Below are 25239 nucleotides of genomic sequence, written 5' to 3' on the forward strand. Positions count from 1 at the left end.
CTCCTCCTTGCATTTGGCAATAAACCCGTTCGAACTGCCGACCATCGCAGGTGCACCGTCAGTGGTGATTGACACCAATTTAGACATTGGTAGCTGTGTTTTGTCGACAAAATCCTTAAATGAAAGAAAAATTTCCTCACCCCGAGTGTGTTCTTTCATAGGCAAAAGTGTTAGCATTTCCTCTCTCGCTGTCATGTCTTTAAACACCATCCTTATAAAAGTGCACTCATCTAACCGCAGAGAGAAACATCCACAGTCAGTTATGTCCTATCTAAGCTGCTGTGTCAAGTCATCAGCCATCATTTCACAACAATGTGTAACTGTATTTTTCGATAGCTGAACAGCTTTGATAGCGGACACAATCTCAGATTGGTTTTTAAAATCCCGAAACGAGTCTGCTGCCTCGACAAGCGCGTCTTTTATCATTTGTCCATCTTGGAATGATTTTTTATGTTTAACAATGGTGTGACTCACCCGGAATGATGCCTAGGTGGCTGCCTTTGCTTTTAGGCCTGGGCGAGTAAAAAGTGACTGTTGACCAATTAATTGAAATTTCAGTTCTTTCACCTTTGTTCTTCTAAGCTTGCTTCTTGCAGGAAAATTGTTGTCATAGTTTTTATGAAGTGTCTAAAAATGTCTCTCCATGTTTCCTTTCTTCAGAATAGCTATACGTGTTTGGCAGATCAGACAAATGCATTTAGAAAAGGACATATGGACAAATGGTAAGTCTTTGGCTTTTTGCTTGGTACTGCACTCATTTTCAAATGGTTGGATTATGGTTTGCGGATGAAGGTCATTTGTGAAGCTGCTGAAAACTGCTAGCTTCGCAATTTCGAACTCTGTTCTCCGAAGCCCTTGGAAGGCGTGAACCTAGTTGTCATGGCAACTGAAGAAACAAAAATCTCGCCTGGTCAAAATCTACTCGTCAAGTGCAAGTCAGACAGAAACTAAAAGAAGGAAAGACATTATATTTATTTTTATTCAAATTTAACGAAAGCATATTTAAATTTTGTGCAATCTAGCAGCATTGCCTTTGCGATCGACTGGTAGATCGCGATCGACGTATTGGGCACCCCTGATTTAATTGTTCCTCTTTTCTTCAGTAGACTCTGCTTGTTAACAGCAGGTGTCATCACTAATGATCAATCAATCATCGCTCAGAGAGTGTACCTACTTTATTTAATTATCTGCTTGGGCAATTTAACATTCAACACTACAAAGTGTAGATTCAACAGAGCTTCAGTGTTCATTTTTAACATCGGTGGGTGAGACCCAAATGAACACCAGGACTGTTAATTTAACACTGGGGATTTATATGTCCATGAGGAAAACATTGCACCAACAAAACAAGTTGGCATTAGGGGTGTAACAATTCACTCATTATCTTGATGTATCGATTACTTAGGTCAGATACTGAGGGGCCAAATTACTGAGGGCTTTGTAAACATACAATACAATTTTAAAATCGATTCTGTACTTAACAGGAAGCCAGTGCATAGCGATGCACGCTGAATTCTTCTGTCGCCCTTCCTGGGAATCATGCCCGTTCTCAGTAACACTCATTTAAACTTTTTCTGAACAGCTTTCAAGCACCTCGTGTCTGATCTCTGCTCAGGACGGCCACTGACTATCACTTGAGCAATTGACAACCCGTACTCTTTTCTTAAGTGAAACGCACTCAAAGCAGTGTACAGCCTGACAACTCATGGGCTTCGTCCGAAAACTGGAAAATGCTGCCTTTGGAGGATGCATACAGGTAGTATGAAAATAAGGTGCTTTTTAAACTGTACTGAGACCAGTTTTTTTTAAAAGTTCCATTCATTCAGAACACTGTCAGTTAAGCCGTTAACTGATTAGGCAGAAAGTTAGCTGCCTACCTTTGCATAGCCCAGGGGCACATTAATGCACAGGCTTATATGGTCTAAAGCCCAGGGGCCAACAACTCCCATGGGGCCCAGCCTACAATTCCCATGGGGCCCAGTGGGAGGAGCGTGATTAAACCCTTTCAGCGGGAGATGTGGTTGTTGACATGGTAACAGTGCACAACCATTAAAGGCATCAGTGTAGTGCTTGTTCAATGCACAGCATTTGGTGCAATAAACTATCTTAAGTATTTTGTCTTTCTTTTTCTTGCCTAAGACACATTAGGGGGAGTATTTAAAGGGATAGTTCACCCAAAAATGAAAATTCTCTCATCATTTACTTACTCTCATTCCATCCCAGATGTGTATGACTTTCTTTCTTCTGCAGAACACAAATGAGGATTTTTATAAGAATATCTCATCTCTGTAAGTCCATACAATGCAAGTGAATGGTGACCAGAACTTTGAATCCCCAAAAATCATAAAGGCAGCATAGAAGTGATTCATAGCTGTCCAGTGGTTAAATCCATGTCTTCAGAAGCGATATGACAGGTGTGGGTGAGAAACAGATCAGTATTTAAGTAATTTTTTTACTATAAATATCCACTTTTACTTCCACTTTTTGTTTTTTGGTGATTGCATTCTTCGTGCATATCGCCACCTACTGGTCGGGGCTGGTCAAAGGTGGACATTTATAGAAATAAAGGACTTAAATATTGATCCGTTTCTCACCCACACCGATCATATGAAGACATTGATTTAACCACTGGAGTCTTATAAATTAGTTTTATTCTGGCATTATGTAATTTCTGGTCACTGTTCACTTGCATTGTATGGACCTACAGAGCTGAAATATTCTTCTAAAAATCTTTGTTTGTGTTCAGCAGAAGAAAGAAAGTCATACACATCTGGGATGGTATGTGGGTGAGTAAATGATGAGAGAATTTAAAATTTTGGGTGAACTATCCCTTTAAAGAATCCTATAAATGCATTTAAAAAAAATGCAGAATCGAATCATTAATCGCATCGAATTTCATTGTGAATTGAATCAGATTTAGTTGTTTTGAATTTGCAAAAAATCGTTTTGAATCTTGAATAGAATCGATTCACTTTCAACCCAAAGAATCACACCCCTAGTTGGCATGGATATCCAAAAACATCTAGATTTTTATACTTGCTGATAACAAGTATCTTTGGAGGTCAAAGTAAGTTATGGAGAAAAAGCAATGGGCATTACTAGAAAGAACTCAACAAAAACAAATTAGTAACCAACAGTCCTTAAGCTTCATTGCGAACCTACCCCAACTTTACCTTCAATCAAGTGAAACCACTCTACAGAATCAAGGCCTATGCCCTCTCCAAACTTTTCCCATGTTAAAGACTGAAACTGATTGATTTACCATCAATAGAGACACCACTCCACTCGGAGTGGCCAACCACAAGTCCATCATGTAAACAAACCAGCAAGTCAAGGCCAGTAAAAATCACTAGTGTCTCCACACCATCCGCTGCAAGGCAGAGCCGGATCTCATGTACAGCGACTGTGGTTGGCCCAGACCGCCGCCACTTCCTTACATTGCATGGCTGCTTCCAACCACACCAGTATGTGTTCATTCTCTCTATGTCTTCAGGCTTCCTAATGCAAGTAGCTGAAAGGTACGTGTTGAGAGTTTACCCAGAAAATCCATAAAGAGCTTGCTGTTTATCACGCAATGGAGAGCAGGGCAATGAACCAGTAAATCTCCTATATCCCGAGTATCCTTTGGTAAACAGAAGCAGAACAGTCAGGATGAGTCAATGTTTCCCAGATTTTCCACAACAGAAGAGAAACATGCAAACAAAAACTTGAGTTAAACAACAGCATTGCTGCCAGTGATACTTGGTGAAAGCGACGGTTGTCTTGAGGTATGGAATCCTGACTAGGGATAAGATGGTTACTAGGGTGCAGACCGCAGGAGAAACTCCCTGGTCAGTCAAACATTGGCTGGCTAAACAGAGTAAAATCTCACCAGAGCGAAGAGATCTAGTAACAATTTAGCATTGTAGAGTGTCTCATTGAATTCTGCAAAAACTACACAAGAAAACACATTAATTTAAAAGTGTTCCACATTTGCTTTGAAAAAGTGGGCAAGCACACACTTTGTGGACAGTTTTTGGTGTCCACAAAGTTGCTCCCAAAAGCTGCTATAACAAATACTCAAACAGTAAAATTACTTAATGGAAATAATTCACTTAGCTCAAAACAGTTTTAAATTTAAATAAATGTGTTACGTCAGCTTGCATATAACGGCACGTGTACTGTATCTCCGAGCTGCCAAACACTCAACAGTGCTTTTACATTTCATACACTGTCAGTCATGTACAACAACATTTTCAATTATTGGTCATTTATTGAAATAATCTTATTGAGAAGCCAGTCTTCCAGGCGGGACAAAAGTCCATTGAAAGCCCAATGTCCAATAAGCAATCAGATGCAGATTCAGTGCAAACAGCGTCTCCTGGCGGAACCCAAAATGACAAGTTTAGAGCCTTTTGTCCAATCAACATACATTTTTGCATCAATGATTTTAATGTTACAGGTATCTGCCATAGACTCCCACTGAAACAGCTTCAATAGTGCTCTACAGGCTGAGTGTCCACTGTCTTCTAAGGACATATTCATGTAGAAAAATGCAGATTATTGACACATTTCTTATAAAATTTTAGGGCAAATCATGCTTCCTGTATAGTCTTAAAGCAATCGGCACTCTTATGAGGGATGAGCAAAACTACACATTTTTACATTTTTACGGATAATCGATATGGGTTATGCCTCCTACACACTACATGACTTTCAAAGACGTCAGATTGTGGTACCATTCATATTACACAACTGTCTGTCTTGTCATGGAAGTCGTAGTGTTTTCAAATTACACGAGGAATCGGCGACAGGGGTGAACACATTACAAAACATTTCACTATCGACGAATCCCCGACAACTCTGCCTGGACTCCAAATTACATTTCACAACAGAGTACACACGAGAAGTGATAAGAGATACGAAAACAAATGCATGATCATATGTTATGCATTTCAGAATATGATGTGTATGTTTTTAATCGCCTAAAGGCATCATATATTTTATTGGTTACAATATGAAAAAGTACCTCCTACTGAAAAATCGACATATTTTCTTACCTGACTGTCCAAGAGAATTGGCAATTTCTCTCCAACTCTTCTCTTTCTCCACCCGGTTGTGGTACAGTTCAGAGGAAACATCAAACAGGCACTGGTGCTCCTGCCAATGTTCCACAAATTTTTCCTCCATTTCTTCGGTCCAATGAGACTTTCTTGATACCACAGCCATGCTAGTTGATGTTCTGTTGCAGGTACATCAGGACTCCTCCCACTGAAAGATCCCGTGCACCGTTTCTTGCTCCCTCATTGGCTGTAGGTCAACGCTGCAGTTGTATTCAGTCAAAACACATTTCACATTGCGCGATTTGGAGTCGCAGACAGGTCCAGATATTTAACATTCTAGATATCTCCCTGACATCAGCGACGTGTCGGCGATTCTCTCGGATCGCGTCTTTGATAATTCATACATTGCGTTCGTCGCTCACGGGAGCGAGCTCCGATTTGCCTATGATTTCGGGCTTTTGTCAGCGATCTCCACAAAACTGTTGGCAAGTGAAAATCGGGCCTAAAATCGTGTAAACTCGGCATTAGTCGACTAATCAGTTTTAAGGAAGACCCATTTTCGAGTTCACCAGACCCTGCACTGACGCATTTCTTAGGTAGGACTCTACGTAAGAGCACAAAGGAATGGAACAGAATGCAGGGGTCTCCAGACTTGTTTCGAAAAATGCAATCCTCATGTTAGGACTCTCAAAAAACAGTGCAAGATTCAATGCACCAGCCAAAGACATTGGTCAGCATGTGTATGGCTTTAGCTCTGGCAACTTTTCCGAGTGGATTTTACCATGCAAAGTAAAGCACCTTTGCAAAAAATATAAAAACTATCCTCACTAAATATTGTGTACTTCAGCCATCAGTCACTTTAACAGGTCTTCCTCCAGCAGTCAAGACTGCAAGGGGCCCACTACCCTTCCCAAATGAAACTGATCTGTGCCTCTAGCACACGGTGGTCTCTCTTGTTTTCGTGAAAGTAGCAGGCCAGGGTGGTGAGCAGATGCTTAACTTCTTGTGCCAACAGGATGCTGTAATGACAGGGTTCCCCTGCAAGTGTGTCAGCCTGTTTACAAAGCCTTCACTCTGCACTATCAAGCACTGTTATTGCTAAGAGCTTCCGACTCCAGCTGGGAAATGTTTTGATGTGCCAAATCAAGATGTGGGGGCAAGACTGGGTGGGGCTTGGGTTAGTCCTCCCTTGTGGTTTTGTTTCTGTTACACTCAAAGTTTGTTATCAACAAATCAATCCCCCCAACCTCATAGAAGAGTGGCAGAAAACAAATGTCAGTTTGAGTTTATTTTACAGTTGCCTTGATCACAAAGAGCACAGTAAATAAATACAGAATTATGGGTTTACATTAATCAACAATGTGATTGAAATTCAGCACACATGTACTTGTGTCAATGTAACAAGATTATGCCTGAGACAGAATCGTGTAAAATGGTTTAAGAGATCACCTTCTAACAACAACACAATGTTTGTAGTACTATGTGTGTGTGGGGCAGGTTGGGGGGTTGAATTTAGGTTGTAGGAGACTATTGGACCTGTGGAAAGGATAAAAAAGACACTCGCTGTGGTGATGGCGATGGTATACAGTATGTTTATGTGGAAACTGATTTCAGTTTATCCAAACAAATTGTGTTCAACAGTTTAAAGTAAGGCTGACAATTTAACATGTTAAATCATGTTAAATTCAGTACGATTCATTATATAAAAAATAATGTATACAAAAAAAATTGAGACAATCATGCTCCCTGATCCGTACCTAAACTCCGTAATAAGGAATTTTCTTACCAACAAAGCAATTCAAGCTTGAAGTGCCACCTTGTTTAATGTTTTTGCCAAACACAGTCAGCAGGGGGCAGTAAACTTTTTGTATTGTTTAATCAATGCTTTAGTCTTCTGCAACAATAATATAATATCTTTGAATTATCTGAAAGATTATATTTATTATAATATTATTTATTTATAAATTTTCTGATTATTATATATGGAGTTATCTTTATTTGTTGGCCTATTTCAGCAAATATTGATATGTGATTAGTAAGGGATAATGTACAGTCAGCCAGTTGTTAGTGCAAAATAAACCCTGACAGGGTGATCGGGACTCCAACGTGAAGTGGAGGGGTCTTGCATCACCCTAAAGGGGTTTATTTTGCAATAACAATCAGTCATATCAATCAAATCCCTTTATTGTCACTTAACCATATACACAAGTGCAACAGTGGGTGAAAGTCTTGGGTACAGATCCGAGCAACACAGCAGTCATGACAGTGATGAGACATATACCAATTTACAATAAACATCAGATTTACACAACACAATTTACATATCTAATATACACATAATTACAACACAATATACAAATAATAATATACAATGTACAGTATACAATACACACATATAGAATACACATACACACAATATAGAATACACAGTATACAATAAAAATAGTATATATAAAATATACAGTAGGTTGTATGTGCTGTATTGACATTCAGGCTGTCGTTTGATAGTCAGTTGCCAGTGTGTTGTTAAGAGAGAATATAATTTATGACAGTCCAGTGTGAGATAATAAGATTAATAAAGTGCAGTGTTGATATATATTGATTGTGAGAGATCAAGTTCATAAGTCTGATTGCTTGGGGGAAGAAGCTGTCATGAAGTCTGCTGGTGCGGGTCCTGATGCTGCAATTCTGCCTGCCTGATGGTAGCAGTGAGAGCAGCCCATGGCTAGGGTGGTTGGAGTCTCTGATGATCCTCTGAGCTTTTTTCACACACCGCCTGGTATATATGTCCTGGAGGGAGGGAAGCTCACCTCCGATGATGTGTCTGGCAGTTCACACCACCCTTTGCAGGGTTTTGCGGTTGTGAGCGGTGATATTGCCGTACCAGGCAGTGATGCAGCCAGTCAGGATGCTCTCTACAGTGCTGGTGTAGAACCGTGTGAGGATGTGGTGGTTCATTCCAAACTTCCTCAGCCATCTCAGGAAGAAGAGGCGCTGGTGAGCCTTCTTCACAATGGCCTCAGTGTGGACGGACCATGCGAGTTCTTCAGTGATGTGGACACTGAGGAACTTGAAGCTGCTGACTCTCTCCACCGGTGCTCTATTGATGGTGATGGGACTGTGTTCTCTGTATTTTCTCCTGAAGTCAACCACAAGCTCTTTGGTCATGCTGATGTTGAGGTGTCAGAGTGTGCACCTCCTTTCTGTAGGCTGTTTCATCATTGTCAGTGATCAGAACTACACCGTCGTATCATCAGCAAACTTAATGTTGGCATTGGAGCTAGGTGTTGCCACACAGTCATTAGTGTACAGGGAATACAGGAGTGGGCTGAGAACACAGCCCTGCGGGGCTCCAGTGTTGAGGGTCAATGATGATGTTGCTGCCCATTCTAACCACCTGGCGTCTGCTTGACAGGAAGTCTAGGATCCAGCTGCACAGCGAAGCCTGGAGTTTCACATCAAGCTTGGAGGGCACTATGGTGTTGAATGCTGAGCTGTAGTCTACAAACAGCATTCTCACATAAGTGTTCCTTTTTTCCAGGTGGGAGAGAGCATCAGTGGAGCGGTTGTTGTGGTAAGCAAACTGCAGTGGGTCCAGTGAGGTAGGCAGCACAGAGCAGATGTAATCTCTGATTAGTCTCTCAAAGCATTTGCTGATGATGGGGGTCAGAGCAACAGAACGCCAGTCATTTAAGCAAGTGATTTTGGATTGCTTTGGTACAGACACAATGGTGGACGTTTTAAAGCATGTGGGGACTACAGATAAAGAGAGGGAAAGGTTGAAAATGTCCGTAAAAACACCAGCCAGTTGGTTCGCTCACGCTCTGATGACGTGGCCCGGAATGCCGTCTGGACCCGTGACGTTATGGATATTCACCCGTCAGAAGGATCGGGTAACATCCGCTGCAGAGACGGATAGTGAACTAACCTCTGTAGTTTCGGCTGTGAGAGCTCTCTCCGCGAGGGCGGTGTTATTTCCCTCGAAACGAGCATAAAAAGTATTTAACTCATCTGGGAGAGAGGCAGCGATGTTCACGGCAGAGTTTTTATTCCCTTTTAAGTCCATGATGATATTAATTCCCTGCCACATGCTTCTAGAGTCAATGGTGTTGAACTGTCCTTCAACCATTATACTGACTGTACCTGACTGTGCATTATACTGCTTATCACTCAGCTACTAAACATATAAATAAATAAATGGACATACAATATTGATTTGATTTGAAATAATGTAATTATATGAGAATAAAGAAATCGCTGAACAGTTAAAATCCACCTCCGGTTTGCATCAGAGTTCTTATTATTTTGTAAATAATGACTTTCTGACTGCTCATTATCCAGCTTATTACAAGACTACTTGCCAAATAAATAAATAAATGGACATTGTGTAGATGTAGAGATCGCAATGTGATTCGAGAATTAGGAAAGGTGATGCAATTCCCTGATTTGTCTTAATCCCCGGATGTGCGGTTGTTACTCAGAAATATCAGACAGCTAGATGGCGCCATTGACCAATCAGAATCGAGTATTCCAGAGGTCTGTGTAATAAATTGCAATTATTTGGTTAATTGATTTCGATTCATTCAATATGAATAATAAAAACAGCCCTACCACTAGAAAATGCCACCAGTGATGGATACATACTGCCTGTTGTGTAAGTATATTGTTTGGGGTAAATGCATTGCAACCCTAGCTAAACGGGTGTGTAAAAAGCTTGTTAAATTTGTCATCTGGGTATTACTTACATACTAAAAACATGCATAAAATAAAGTGCATGTACTGCATCCTGAGTTTCTTTGAAATCCAATAAGACTGTGATACTAGCATGCTATTTTGAACATCTGAGATTCCATCTGAAAAAGAAAAAGGGCTGGTAGAATCTCTTTTAGGTTTAGCCTTGCGATTTTCACAACCACTACCCTTAAATGTACACCTAAGGTTATTTATACTATAAATATTATATATGACACTTCACTCTTATGGGGATGGATGTTGTTATCTAGCCTCTATAACACGTAACTACCTAAAAAATTTTGGTGTATCAGGTGATACAGGTAAAACCTTGTCACAGCATTGAGTGTTTGGTACTGTTATCAGGCATCAGCGCTCAACCGAACTCACGCTCTACAGCTTTCTAAATAGCCACACCTTACTCATAAAGATGAAACAAATAAGATTAACGTGTGTCCTGAAGAAATGTATTGTGAAACATGATCCTCCAAGTCAAAGTTTTTTGAGTATTTAACTGTGCATATATCTTACCATTGCACCAAGTGTGTCTGTTGATGTTCATGGTGACATGGTAGGTGGAAGACATCAGTACATCAAGAATCTCGTCCTGACGCTCCAGCTCGGATTCAGTCTCCAGGGCCAGATTCTTCAACTGTTGTAGCATCTACACAAAACCAGCACAAAACACACTCATGGATAATGATTATTGGGGGTTGGTGTTCAAAATTCCACAGACATTATCTGGACATTGACTAAGTCATATAGTAACTAGTATTCTCTGATTTGGAGGGGGTTAAAACAAGTGAATGAAGGCATGCTCACCACAAACCATCACAGAGTGTCATGTGGTATTTGGTTGGTACAACAATGTAGATTTTTATTTTTTCTGAAGAAAATGTGAGTGGTGTTTGCCCATGCAAAACTCAACACCTGTGTTTTTGTTGGTAGTTGCCAGGGTGCTGCTAAGCAAATGTTATTCTTTTTTGGCCCAAGTCGAAAGAGCCTACCCCCAAAGTCTCTATGGTGGTTTTCTTACTGGGAACGTTTACTGTGGTCCGAATCAGAGCACGATTGTTCCCGGCGCCCCCAGCAGCATTGGTGTGAAAATCCCAGGAGATCAGCAGTTACAGAAATACTCAAACCAGCCCATCTGGCACCAACAATCATCCAAGCGATTATCTAATCAGCCAATCAAGTGGCAGCAGTGCAGTGCATAAAGTCATGTAGATACGGGTCAGGAGGTTCAGTTAATGTTCACATCAACAATTGAAATGAGGAAAAAATGTGATCTCAGTGATTTGGACCATGGCATGGCTGTTGGTGCCAGATTGGCTGGTTTGAGTATTTCTGTAACTGCTGATCTCCTGAGATTTTCACACACAACAGTCTCAAGAATGGTGCCAAAAACAAAAAACATCCAGTGAGCAGCAGTTCTGTAGATGGAAATGCCTTGTTGATGAGAGAGGTCAACAGAGAATGGCCAGATTGGTTCGAACTGACACAGTCTATGGTAGCTCAGATAACCACTCTGTACAATTGTGTTGAGAAGAATATCATCTTAGAATGTTATTCTGAGATGCGGGTTGGTGCTGTTTTGATGGCACGAGGGGGACATAAAAAATATTAGGCAGGTGGTTTTAATGTTGTGACTGATCGGTGTATATAGTATACAGTCAACTGAGTCCAATATAACCAACTGATATAGAGGTGAAAATGGGACGGTCTTCATGTTTCTTTTGTGCTGGTTATTGAAAATAAATAAAACAGTTGAAAAACACTTTTTGGGTTTAGGGGTTTGTAATAGTCTCACTTTCTATAGTAATACTTTAATTGCCTTTGCACAACTAATTACTTGATAATAGAAGATATTTCAGCAGAGTGATTTTTTCAGTTTTGTGATGATAAAAATATCCCCAGCATTCAAGACTGACACACTAGTCACAGTAAACCTAATCCATTTCAGTACTCTTGGACACAATCCTGACATTTTTATGTCTACTACTTGATCACTGAACTCCAACTGCAATTGTTCACAGTGGCCAGTACATTTTATGGCAAATGGCACAACAATGTATCTTCTTTTATATATTCTTGGTACATACAAAAAATACTATGATGTGCCTTCACAGTGTACGTTGCAAGAATCCTACACCACTCCCTTTTTATTGCCACAATACATTTATGCTGGTTTGGGTGGAACAAGCTCTAGGAAATTATTGATATCAGAAGCAAACAATGCTTTGCGCAGTACCTGTTCTTTATCTACAAAGTGTTTGATATAAAATCTACTTGCAGGAAATGGCACATTCCAAACTTTGCTCTTATAATGTTGCTAAGGGGCATTTTTTTATGTTTCTTTCAATAAGGGCCAATAGTTTCAATGTTTTACCTTTGGGGTGTGAACCATAGGAATATAATATCTTGTAACAATAAAGTTCGGTTTTCCAAACCTATATGTACTTTAATTCATTATTTAATATAATAATGGTTTATGAAATTCCCACCCTTCAAACTTCCTATACAATGTGCAGCTAAGTGGGATATTAGACTTTACAAAATCACACAAATTCCTATTATCTTTTTGATTAAAAAAAACCTGGCGCAACATGAAAGCAAAGCTTCTGATGAATGTTTTGCATGCATTGAATGGGTCAATACTTATATTCTCTTAAATCAATTTTAAATGATCTTTTACCAAATTTTGACTTGAAATATTAAGATAAAATATATATAATTTATTAATAAAATAAAATACAAGAAAAAAAGTTAGTTAAAGCCCAGAACAGTGAGCTACGCTTTGCTTGACTCTTGTAATGGCTGCGTTAAGACTTGAACACTGGTAATCTTTTGTGCTGTCCTTGAGTCTTTTTGTGGAGAGTGACAGGTTACATCATTTTTCATGTTGTTATAAACAGTCTGCACTGAGTCTGTGCATTAAAGTCTTCTATAAGACAAAGTGCCATGCCAAAGACAAGACCTCATCCCATTTAAAAACTTTTTTCCCAACTTCTCCTGGCCTTTTACCATGTTTGTTTTTAGTGTTTCTCAACCCCAAAACCATCTTGAAAAGTGATATTTGGGATGGTTGACCAACCATTAATTATCTCTGGTCAAAGCAATAATATTGTGTTTTGAAATGGTTCAACATGAAGAGTGCCATAATAATGCATTCAATGAGAAATGGTTGACGGTTTTTGCGTCAGTGTTTATGTCTGGTTGCTGCATACCATACAGCACGTCAGCATGAGTGCTGAGAGGGTTTACTGCAGCTGGCACTGTGGCCGTCTGAACATGATGGCACTGTGACCTCATATCTATGTGTGGTGGGGGAGTGAGCCGACTGCCCACGGCACTAAAATAACAGGACAGAGGAGGTGTAAGTGTGGACTCAGTGATTTTTTTGGCTAATTGCTAAACTTATAAACAGAAAGAAATGAATTGCAGTAAAAGTTGCTTTATTCTATGTATGGTGCTGGGTGCACATTCATGAACGTCGCCAAGTTGAGATCATATGACCAGCCGAATATTACTCGCTTTATCTCAATAATTGAGATACTAACTGAATAATTTCACTCGCAGAATAAATGAATCATGGTTGACTGAAAATAGTGTGTTTCTACAATGGCATCAATAACTGAAAACTTTTGTTCTTGCATGATGCTGTATCTGCTGCTAGGTGTCAGCATATTGTTAACAGAATATTACTGTGTGTACATTCATGGGACCTAGCTAAATTCTTGGGGCTATTTAGAAATACATTGGAGGACATTATTTTGTGTTCCCACACTTTTTGACTAGTGAATTTCTATCACTTTTCCATGACATGTTTTTCCGTTTTAAAACACGGAAGTACGCAAACAATGAGAGGCAGCTGAGCAGGCTTATAAAGTGGAGGTTGTATTGTGATTGGGTGAGATGCCTGAATCCTGAGATCTTCCTGGTAGAACTACGCTTACACTTATATTTATCATAAATACATACTTGGCCACCTCCCTAAAGATGCTCTTAGGCACTGTACTTAGACAACTACATTTTTTTCATCATATACTCCTTTAAGTTATTAGTAATACTTGCTAAGGCAATTAGCAAGTTGTGCTATTACTTTTGTAAGCAATCAGACTTGTGTTAGCCTGGTGGACGAAAATGGGTAAAAAAAATAAAATAAATTGTGCCTAGTCTACCATGAATATTAAAGAGACTAGGGTATGGGCTCTTCTGACTTGAGCCAGGCCTTAGCGACACCCTAGAAACCCCTTAGCAACACCCTAGCAACCACATAGAAAATAACCAGAAATTTGTGGCAGCAAGTTTTGCTTGCACAAGCTCCACTAAAAGAAAAAAACTTTATTTATTTATAAGACTTTTGATGGCATAATCTTATGATGTGTGTTGTATATTGACTAACATTAGTATATATTCTGTTCATGTGACAACATGACGCCGATCACAGCAGAGTTTTGGGGAGAAACGGCAAAACTATATCTGGTAAAAAAACCTAATCAAGTTTTTACACTGAAACCTGTTTGAGTCAAAAGATTAGAGTCTCCAGTTTCATCCGATATGCCATTTTGAAAATTTGAGCGATTTATCATGTAAACGCCACAGTTCTAAACATAATGTAGGCCTACATTATAGCAGAGATTATTTAGCAGAGATGGGCCACTTCTATTTAAATAAATGGGAGAAATTGGAACGCTCAACCAAGGAGCACTAGAGCCCAGCAGTCAACGGATGTAGAAAGGAAGTCCCGCCTTACAGTTAAAAGAGCCAATCACCTTTTAAATACATACATCACCTGTCAATCAACTCTAGAACGTGCATGCGCATTAGCAATACAAGCTGGGAAAATTGCGTTTTTTAGCGAAATATGAGGTAGATTATCACGATATGTGATACCAGTATTGTCAGATTTTACTGCTGATTTGAAATATGTTCTTTGATTGTAATCTTAACTAACCATTTTTGAGATTTTGGTCTTTCTGATTTCAAGCAGATAGGAGCTGCACTGGTATGACTGGAAATAGCCTCCCAAGAGCGTTCCAAAGATGGCCGACAGTGGACTGACTTGCTAGAAAGACTTTATTTATAGTGGACTATAGCGTTATTTTCCCTTGGAAATCCTATATTTACTGTGCAGTTTCACATTGAGAATCAATGGGCTCATTCCAAAAGCTGAAATATGTTGCTTTCAGTGGCTTTATATGGAGTAAGGATGAAAATAATGTGCATTTGAACTGTTCTGAAACCAGTACAGACAGCACTCTGGAGGTTAAGTCATTCACTAAATAAGGAGCAGGGGAGCATCCTATAGGTTTCCTATGCAGCAAGTGCATTCACTCCTAAAATCTGACCAAATGTTCAGTTTCAGGCTGCAGATGATATTTGGACCACTCAACATTTTTGAGGACATGGGACAATGATAATCAGTACATAGATTCAGAATTTATAATGTATAATTTTATTTTAACATGGTTGGCTGTGATTGGATGATGCTGGCCATTACTTGTATCAGAATTAATTATGATAATTTCTGATTGGTAAATTGCTTCCGCACTGGCAATCACTTGTGCAAAGAGGGAACATTGAGACTGTGGTGCCAAAGCAGGAAAAAAAAAACATTGTAACATAAAATTCTAATCAAATAAATTCATTTTTATTTGCATAGATTTTTTATTTGTGATTTTCCCAATATACAATGTTCCAAAGCAGCTTCCAAAACAGAAAATCAGCTGTAATGTCTATAAATCTCAAAAACATTGAATAAGCAACACTCCTGCATACATTATAAACAATGTATATGGACAACACGTGTGGACATCAGTTTTTAGGAAAACTATATGATCTAGAATGTTTTGTTGTTGTTGTTGTTTTTGCATGTATATTAGGTGCTAGTAATTACAAATCAAAAAGGGAAATGGAAAATGCACACAGCAGTCATGCTTGGGTCTCAGGAGGATATACACACAATTATATACTGTATATTGACATAATGCATTTTAATTATTACAATGTGTAACAATTATCACATACCTCTACAATGGGGACATATGATCCAGACTGAATATGCCAGTTAAGCTGAGATAAATATCTTGAGAATCTTCTGAGGGTTTGTTGGTGAGAGAGTATGGTTGATTTCAGTAAATGTGCAAACATTTAAAATATTCCATTATGTTTATGCAAACAGATTTTTGTTAGAACTATACACCAACAAAATGATGTTTAAACATTTATTAAGAGGGCCACGATGGAACAATCAAAATCTGCACCTCTCAATGAATATGCATTAGATTCAGATCACATAAAATGCTAGAGCATGACTGCCACCATGTGGTAGAAATATGCTACGTCATGTCTTTAATTGTTATTTATAACCATAATCAGATTTTACTGGTGAAATTCACAACAGTTCATAGTCTCAGTTTATGCTTTGCTATTTCCCCTATTATTTCAGATTCAACTACAGTAATTTATCAGGACTTGTAGCTGATTTCTAGAACAAAAAAAACAAAAACAAAAATTCAAGCACCCAATCAGGTGTTGCAGTTTAAATAGATCACATATAAATGCTGTTTTACACTCTAAAGCCTTAAAAATACTCTTTTGCTTATACTAATTTTGAATCGAAACAATGAATTCCTATGAAGCCAATTCACACCTGCAGCGAACATTCGTGCGCCGGCAAGCGATACTTTTTTGCGCTGAGTGCGTCGTTTTGTCCACATAAATAAAATATGACCAATAAAATATGAGCTCTGAATCACGTGTCATTTAAGTTGCCATTTAAGTTGAAAGCTGTTTTGACAACCAACATTAAATGCTGAAGGAATCTGAGGAAGAAACCCCGAACAAGCATTGAGGACATGCATTTTAGTTATATCAAATGCAAAAAAAAAAAATAATAATAATAATAATTTTAACTCTTAACATGCAAATTATATTTCTGCATCACTGCCTTGCATCCTCTTAAAAAAAAAAAAAACAAAAAAAAACAACTCTCTGGAGTGGATTGTCTTCATAATGTTTTTCATATTGCTGCATTTTTTTGCCTTTGCATTTAAACTTATGTGTTAGTTAAGGTTGGTAAATGCTTCATATATGGCTTGTCATAACATAAGTGCATTACCTAACATGTATTGCCCTTTATTACAAGGCTTTTTGAAATAATATATTATGTAAATAATATTTCATGTCCATTTATTTATTTGGTAAGTAGCTGTGTAAGCAAGTAATAGAAATGTGCATGATAACATACAGTTAGTTTAAGCTTATTAGATGATGTACAGTCATTCAGCACGTTCACATGCACACCAATATGCTGATAACTCCAAAATGACCAGCTTATTTAAAAAATACGACAAGGCAAGAAAACCTTGTTACGTGATGTTTAAAATAATTGAGTTATTCTCTGTTTTTTCTCAGCACAACACATGCATATATTGGATAAGCCGGTAAAGGTGTTTACATGCAACGCAAAATCGGTGTAATGGGCAAAAATCGACCCGTGTCGATCAGATTCATAAGCTGTTTATGACCGTACACAGAAAAAGGAAAGCTGCTTAATGTGTTTACATGACCACACACGTTGTCTGCTTAATTGATGTAAGAACATGCATGTAAACGTGCCATTATCACAAAATAAAAAATTATGCAATTATGACCTGATGTGCTGTACATTATCCCTTACTTATTACTTATTTTGCGACAACAACCAACTTACTATATAAATTATTCTTACGTAGTTCAAAAATGTACTTTTACATAAAGTAAAAGGCATTAAAGTATCATCATATTGTTGGTATAATCATAGTAACAAGTCATGGTTTCATAGGATGAAACAGTTAGCTAGATGTCCTTTACCTGCACTCCAGATGTATCCTCCACCCTCTGGGCTTCATGGTGTTGTTGTTGGGGTCACCTAAAATGCTGCATAGTCATAGGTGAACTCCACTTTCTTCTTATACTGCATCTCCAGTACAGACAAAGCTTCCACCATCCTGGCCGAGAGAACTCGGAAACAGATGTCCGGCTTGCCGATGAACCATTGCCGCACACTGATCTCATAAGGGTTGTGCACACAGATATCATCCACCGCTTCCCTCTCAAAGCGACGAAGGAGCTCTAGAGAGAAGGCCGACACCATCAGGTTGCCTGGTTTCTTGTCCTCGGAGGTCCCACCATGGGAAACAATAGCTGGAATGCTGGTAATTATTTTCTGGCCCTTGCCCACTCCTTTGGTATACGCTGCTTTGGCAGCCTCCTCAGATTTGGCTTCCTGTTGGCTCCTCCTTGGCAAGATGGGCACTCAAGTTTGGATAGTAGTTTGCACACAATGTAAACAAGGGAATCAATAAATGCCTTGATGAAATCTCTGTTGTCCGGGATTAAGAATTACATATAGCTCTGTAAAGAAGTAAAATCTTGTCCCCCATTTTTATAGGTCATAAATAACTGTGGACACTCTGATCTGACCCATGGAAATTTTTGTTTGGGGATGTGCAAAACTTGACAACTAGTCTTAAGGAAGCCCTGTATAATTATGTTGGCTTGACAAAGTAAACATAGTGTTATTCTACGACCTTGGTTTAGGGTTTTTTCAAAATCTCTAAACAGAGACCAACATTTCTAACACCAACTCCTTCTAGAGCTTTCAAACTACATCCATCAAACTTGGCACAGACCTTCAGACTGTTCTGACTGTTCAGTATGTTTTCTAACTGATCGGACTTATGGTTTTGCACAGTTAACTATCAAAATCGGAATAATCCTGATTAGATTTATATTGACGGAATGTTCAAATGTTCAAAATGTCAAACTTCCAATAATCTTTTTCTTATTGTATGGCCTGTAAAACCTAAAACTTTTTTTTTTTTTTTTGCCTCAGTGTTGTTGCATAATTAGAAAACAGTTCAAAAGTTATTTACAAATGAAAAATGATTTTTTTTTTCCCTCCAGAAGTGCTCAAGCACATGGTAAATGCCGGTGCGGCAGGGCCTGAGGGAGCCGAACCAGTGCTTGACGTTTCCCTGTTCCAATACTGTCAGAGCTCTGAAGATGAAGCTTGAGGACTCCATCTTGATGTGCGAGAGCCTCAGACTGGCCAGACTCTCCTGGTTCTGCTTAGACGTGAAGCACAGGGTGGTGCAAGTTAACGAAAGGGTGCCACTGACCCAGCATTTCTCACTGTTGATGTAATAATAGCCGGGCCAACTGTGAATGGATGCATCCCGGCTCATCCTGATGGAGCGATTTGGCACTAATGCCATGGATTTTGACTGAAGCTCACTTGTCAAGTCAATAATGTAGATAGTAAGTAGCTATTAAGCAGATATTTGTTTTATCAAAAGCGAACAGTACACTTATTATAAGGACAATGAATACGCCTGGAACAACCTAGCATTAAGTGTCTTGCTCAAATGCATAATGGTAACTGTTCATGGACTGCTGATAGGGATTTACCAGCATTGATCACTTTTTGACCAATACATTTCCAATACATTTCCAGTTGTTCATAATTACTGGATATTATGACTGGGTAAAAATATACATTTTATGATGCATTGCGATCTTCATTTGAACGAGCTCGATATTGGTTCTTAAATCCCAAGATTCTTCTTTCGCTCTATGCGTAACCCTTTACTTCAATAAGAGAAAATCGCTTGAATTTGCAATCAAATGACGCACTATGCGACTAAAATGTCTTTGATTAGCCACTGGCTGGCAAATGATCAGATTTCACTCACCAGTGAATGTGGACTATAGTGGTGAGGAAGTTCAGCAGCTAAATCCTTTCACTGCGTGTTGAGAGTAAAAGTTTGGTATGACTCGTATTGTGTGTCCAAAGACGAGATCCACGCAATCTCTCTTTTAAATTAGCAAAAATGTCTCTTTTAAAACTCTTTATGTTCTTTACAGTCAGTTTTTGATCAGAACAACAAAAAAATAACATCTAATGCTAATCACAAATAGCACGGATGAGGTAAAGCCATTCGAGTCCTCTCTCGTTAATATGCGCTCATTTATAGACGCTCTTTACAGAACTGCTGCTTTTCTTAAAGAGACAGTACCGGCTTTTATCACTTTTTTAACAAAACAGTGTAAATACTTGTAAAAAGTAAAAATTATGCAATTAAATCATAAACATCTTATATGTGCAATATAATATTAGATTAATATTTATTGATGGAATACACTGATTTGTTCATTTTTAAAAAGCTAAAATATATAATAAAATATAATTAGTCATGTCATGTACCTAGTTAGAAGGTCCCAGTATAATTAATAGCATTAGCTGGGAGAGAATTTCTTTCATATGTAAGCAAAGTGGACATTATAACTGAAATATACACATATGAATCGATATCAACACAGCACAATCCCCGGTGTTAAATGTACACTCCTGGTGTTTATATGGTTCTCACTCGCTGGTTATAATTAAATAAAGTAGATACACTCTCTGAGTGATGATTGATCATTAGTGATGACACCTGATGTTAACAAGCAGAATCTACTGAAGGAAAGAGAAACAACAAGAACAGGAAATCAAGAGAACAGACCAGCAGACACCTATATATATATATATATATATATATATATATATATATATATATATATATATATATATATATAATATTTTTTTTTTTTTTTTGATTGATTGTTTTTGCATCTACAGATTGACACCTACAAAGAGCTAACAAAAATCTAACAGCTGAAATATTTTATTACTGTGCAAAATGTATACTGATCAGGCACATTAAAACCACTGACAGGTGAAGTGAAAAACATTGATTATATTGTTACAATGGCACCTGTCAAGGGGTGGGATATATTAGGCAGCAAGTGAACAGTCAGTTTTTGAATTTCATGTGTTGGAAGCAGTACAAATGGGCAAGCGTAAGGATCATAGTGACTTTGACAAGGGCCAAATTGGGATGGCTAAACGACTGGGTCAGAGTATCTCCAAAATGGCAGGTCTTGTGGGGTGTTCCCAGTATGCAGTGGTTAGTACCTATCAAAAGTGGTCCAAGGAAGGACAACTGGTGAACCGGTGACAGGGTTATGGGCGCCCAAGGCTCACTGGTGTGCATGGGGAGCGAAGGCTAGCAAGTCTAGTCCGAGCACACAGAAGAGCTACTGTAGCACAAATTGCTGAAAAACGTAATGCTGGTATGATAGAAAGCTGTCAGAACACTCAATGCATCGCAGCTTGCTGAGTATGGGGCTGCGTAGCCGCAGACCAGTCAGAGTGCCCATGCTGACCCTTGTCCACCGCCGAAAGTGCCAACAGTGGGCACGTGAGCGTCAGAACTGGACCATGGAGCAATGGAAGAAGGTGGACTGGTCTGATGAATCACGTTTTCTTTCAGATCATGTGGATAGCCAGGTGCGTGTGTGTCGTTTACCTGAGGAACAGATGGCAGCAGGATGCACTATGGGAAGAAGGCAGGCCGGCAGAGGCAGTGTGATGCTCTGGGCAATGTTCTCCTGGAAAATCTTGGGTCCTGGCATTCGTGTGGATGTTACTTTGACACATACCACCCACCTAAAGATTGTTGCAGACCACTTACACCCCTTCATCGCAACTGTATTCCCTGATGGCAATGGCCTTTTTCAGCAGGATAATGTGCCCTGCCACACTACAAAAATTGTTCAGGAATGGTTCAAGGAACATGACAAAGAGTTCAAGGTGTTGATTGGCATCCAAATACCCCAGATCTCTGTCCAATTGAGCATCTATGGGATGTGCTGGACCAGCAAGTCTGATTCATGATGACGTCTTGGTGCCAGATACCACAGGACACCTTCAGAGGTCTTGTGGAGTCCATGCCTCAACGGGTCATAGCTGTTTTGGTGGCATGAGGGGGACCTACACGATATTAGGCAGGAGGATTTAATGTTGTGGCTGATCGGTGTATATTTATTATAGAAATTTTAATGACTTGCCTATGTCTTTTTATTTATTTTTAAAGATTTTGAGAAACTGCATGAGTTTCCCAAGCCTGGAAATAACAGTCTCAAAAGTTCCCTGATAATTCTAGACTGCTCATATCATGAGTATCAAACCACTGTGAATCACATTAAACAGAAAGCTATAATTGATTTTTTTTCTTATAACGTGGCTTGTTGAGCGCGTTGCCACGGAGACATAGCACATGTGGAGGCTTCACGCCATCCACCGCAGCAACCACGCTCAACTCACCACGCGCCCCACCGAGAATGAACCACATTATGGCGATCACAAGGAGGTTACCCCATGTGACTCTACCCTCCCTAGCAACTGGGCCAATTTGGTTGCTTAGGAGACCTGGCTGGAGTCACTCAGCACGCTCTGGGATTTGAACTCGCGAACTCCAGGGGTGATTGTATAATTGATTAATTAATTTATCAATTTATATGATTTATATATATATATATATATATATATATATATATATATATATATATATATATATATATATATATCATATATACATATATATATATATATACACACACAGGCGACCAAGTTTGGAATAATGTACAGATTTTGCTCTTATGGAAAGAAATTTGTACTTTTATTCACCAAAGTGGCATTCAAAAAATTACTATTACAATTTGGAAAAAACAATTTTTAACTACTTCAAAAAGTTGTCATCAAAAAATCCTCCACGTGCAGCAATGACAGCTTTACAGATCCTTGGCATTCTAGCTGTCAGTTTGTCCAGATACTCAGGTGACATTTCACCCCATGCTTCCTGTAGCACTTGCCATAGATGTGGCTGTCTTGTCGGGCACTTCTCACACACCTTACAGTCTAGCTGATCCCACAAAAGCTCAATGGGGTTAAGATCCATAACACTCTTTTCCAATTATCTGTTGTCCAATGTCTGTGTTTCTTTGCCCACTCTAACCTTTTCTTTTTGTTTTTCTGTTTCAAAAGTGTGCTTTTTCTTTGCAATTCTTCCCATAAGGCCTGCACCCCTGAGTCTTCTCTTTACTGTTGTTACATGAAACTGGTGTTGAGCGGGTAGAATTCAATGAAGCTGTCAGCTGAGGACGTGTGAGGTGTCTATTTCTCAAACTAGAGACTCTGATGTACTTATCCTCTTGTTTAGTTGTACATCTGGCCTTCCACATCTCTTTCTGTCCTTGTTAGAGCCAGTTGTCCTTTGTCTTTGAAGACTGTAGTGTACACCTTTGTATGAAATCTTCAGTTTTTTTGGCAATTTCAAGCATTGTATAGCCTTCATTCTTCAAAACAATGATTGACTGATGAGTTTCTAGAGAAAGCTGTTTCTTTTTTGCCATTTTTGACCTAATATTGACCTTAAGATATGCCAGTCTATTGCATACTGTGGCAACTCAAATACAAACACAAAGACAATGTTAAGCTTAATTTAATTTCAACTGTGTTTGATATAATGGCAAGTGATTTTCTAGTACCAAATTAGGAATTTAGCATGATTACTCAAGGATAAGGTGTTGGATTGATGGCTGATGGAAATGGGGCCTGTCTAGATTTGATCAAAAATGACTTTTTTCAAATAGTGATGGTGCTGTTTTTAACATCAGTAATGTCCTGACTATACTTTGTGATCAGCTGAATGCCACTTTGCTGAATTAAAGTACCAATTTCCTTCCTAAACAGCAAAACCTGTACATTATTCCAAACTTTTGGCCGCCAGTGTGTGTGTGTGTGTGTGTGTGTGTGTGTGTGTGTGTGTGTATATATATATATATATATATATATATATATATATATATACAGTTGTGCTCAAAAGTTTGTATACCCTTGGAGAATTGGTAATATATGTACCATTTTTAAAGAAAACATGAGTGAGCAGGCAAAACACATTTCTTTTATTTCTTATGGGATTCATATTCAACTGTAGGTTATAACAGAATGGCATAATCATAAAACAAAACATGGCAACAAAGAAAAAAATGAAATGACCCATATCCAAAAGTCTGCCTAGCCTTAGTTCTTAATATTGTGTATTGCCCCCTTTAGCATCAATGACAGCGTGCAGTCTTTTGTAATAGTTGTCTATGAGGCCCCAAATTCTTGCAGGTGGTATAGCTGCCCATTCGTCTTCGCAATATGCCTCCAGGTCATTCAAAGTCTTTGGTCGTCTTGCATGAACCGCACGTTTGAGATCTCCCCAGAGTGGCTCGATGATATTAAGGTCAGGAGACTGTGATGGTCACTCCAGAACCTTCACCTTTTTCTGCTGTAACCACTGGAGGGTCAACTTGGCCTTGTGCTTAGGGTCATTGTCGTGCTGGAAAGTCAGAAATACTCAAACCAGCCCATCTGGCACCAACAATCATCCATGTGATTATCTAATCAGCCAATTGTGTGGTGGCAGTGCAGTGCATAAAATCATGTAGATACGGGTCAGGAGCTTCAGTTAATGTTCACATCAACCATCAAAATGGGGAAAAAATTTGATCTCAATGATTTGGACCGTGGCATGATAGTTGGTGCCAGACGGGCTGGTTTGAGTATTTCTGTAACTGCTGATCTTCTGGGATTTTCACACACAACAGTCTCTAAACTTTACTCCGAATGGTGCCAAAAACAAAAAACATCCAGTGAGTGGCAGTTCTGTGGACGGAAACGCCTTGTTGATGAGAGAAGTCAACAGAGAATGGCCAGACTGGTTTGAACTGACAAAGTCTACGGTAACTCAGATAACCACTCTGTACAATTGTAGTGAGAATGCTATTCTGAGATGCAGGTTGGTGCTGTTTTGGCAGCATGAGGGGAACCTACACAATATTAGGCAGGTGGTTTTAATATTGCAGCTGACCGGTGTGTGTGTATTTATTTCATTGTGAGGCACGAAATTTGAAATCAATTCAAATCAATGTAAACACTATTAAAAGTCTGGCAGTGAAATCTTGTGGCACATTTATTGAGTCACAAGGTTCTGTTCCCTCAATAACAGCATATGATGTCGTGTGTACCATTACATAATCAAACGCAACACTCATCATTAATATCGTGCTTGCTGATGGGTTTTTCTCAGATGACAGCAGCTTCAGAAGAGTGAGACATCAATGGCGTACTAATGTAATCATCGTAAGCGGCAGCTTACATATGTTTTCTTTGATGTGCATCTCAGTCGGAAGCGACACATTTATTGTGCTGTCCTTATATAATGTATATAATCGATTTAAAGCCGAAATTAGGCTCTGGTTTCCTGCTGCGATTGAGCAATGTAAACATAACTGAACTCGGCGCCTGTTGTTTGGTGCGCTCATGTTTACTGTCCGATGTGACAGAGACACTCATTAAAGGTTCATCAAATGACGCGTCACACATATTCAACTAAGAACAACGACTTATGGTTCTGTTGAGTTAATAAAATAATGCTTAATGTATTCGCCTTTTCGGCTAGATGACACGCAGACATGTACCCCAATAAATCACCTTCACACACGAACAGGGTGAGTAAATAACCATGTTGGTGCACACACGTATTTC

The 25239-nt window shown here is 39.0% G+C and overlaps 1 pseudogene; it reads right to left on the bottom strand.

Annotated features, from left to right (window-relative positions):
* Nucleotides 1–3533: 3533 nt before the first annotated feature.
* LOC127440583 (synaptosomal-associated protein 47-like) lies at nucleotides 3534–19371 on the bottom strand (annotated as a pseudogene).
* Between the last annotated feature and the right edge of the window lie 5868 nt (nucleotides 19372–25239).

Source organism: Myxocyprinus asiaticus, chromosome 5 (genome assembly GCF_019703515.2).
Source record: "Myxocyprinus asiaticus isolate MX2 ecotype Aquarium Trade chromosome 5, UBuf_Myxa_2, whole genome shotgun sequence".
Lineage (NCBI taxonomy): Eukaryota > Metazoa > Chordata > Actinopteri > Cypriniformes > Catostomidae > Myxocyprinus > Myxocyprinus asiaticus.